Source organism: Colobus angolensis, unplaced genomic scaffold (assembly GCF_000951035.1).
Source record: "Colobus angolensis palliatus isolate OR3802 unplaced genomic scaffold, Cang.pa_1.0 Scaffold8, whole genome shotgun sequence".
Classification (NCBI taxonomy): domain Eukaryota; kingdom Metazoa; phylum Chordata; class Mammalia; order Primates; family Cercopithecidae; genus Colobus; species Colobus angolensis.
The window spans coordinates 11841554-11842784 of record NW_012121820.1 but is presented as its reverse complement, the minus strand read 5'-3'; positions in this window follow the sequence as shown (position 1 = coordinate 11842784).

Genomic DNA, 1231 nt, shown 5'->3' with positions numbered 1-1231 from the left:
ACATGGAAGTTGCCAAGGCTTATGGTGGCTTGTGCTCTTCAAAGTGGCAGCCCAAGCTGTACCAGGTACCCTTTGAGCTACAGCTGGAGCTGGGGCAGCTGTGATGGGAGTAGCAGTCTCCGAAGGTGACACAGGGCAGTAGTGTCCCAGGCCTGGGCCCTGAAATCATTCTTTCTCTGGACTTGTGATGGGAGGGGCTGTATCCAAGATTTCTGAAATGCCTTCAAGGCTTTTTTCCTGTTGTCTTGGATATTAGTCCCTGGATCCCTTTTAGTCATAGAAATCTCTCTAGCAAGTGGTTGTTCCACAGCCTACTCGTATTCCTCTCCTGAAAAGGCTATTTCTCTTTGACATGGCCAGGCTGAAGATTTTCCAAATGTTTATGCCATGCTTCTCTTTTTAATTAGAGAGAAAAAATTGGTACCAGGAGTGAGGCATTTATATAAAGATACCTGAAAATGTGAAAGCAGCTTTAGAACTGGGAAATGGGCAAAGGTTGGAAGATTTTGGAGAGCTCAGAAAAAGACAATAAAATGAGGGAAAGTTTGGAACTTCTTAGAAACAGGTTAAGTAGTTGTGACCAACATGCTGATAGAAATATGGGCGGTGAAGCCTAAGCTGATGCTGTCTCAGATGGAAATGAAGAATTATTGGATACTGGAGCAAAGTTTGCCCTTGTTATGCCCTAGTGAAGAACTTGGTTGCATTGTGCCCAGGTTCAAGCAATTTGTGGAAGGGTGAACTTAAGACTGATGATGGAAGACTAATGAAAGAAATTTCTAAGCAGCAGAGCCTTCAACATGTAGCATGGCTGCTTCTGACAACCTGTGATCAGATGTGGAAACAAAGAAATGACTTAAAATTAGAACTTATACTTGGAAGAAGAGCATAAAATTTGGAAAATTTGCAAGCTGGCCATGAGGTACAGTAGGAAAGAGTATTTTCAGAAGAAAAATACAAGTTGGCTGTGCAGCAACCACTTGCTAGAGATATTTGCAAGAGTAAAAGGGAGCCAAGTGCTGAAAATGAAGACAATGGAAAAAAGGCCTCAAACTCATTTCAGAAATCTTTGAGGCAGCCCCTCCAATCACAGGTCCAAAGGAAAGAATGGTTTTGGGGGTCAGACCCAGAGTGCCACTGTCCTGTGCTTCCTCATGACCCTGCTCTTCACATCTTGGCAGCTCTGGCTCCAGTCTCAGCTCAAGGGGTCCCACATATAGCTCGGGCTGCT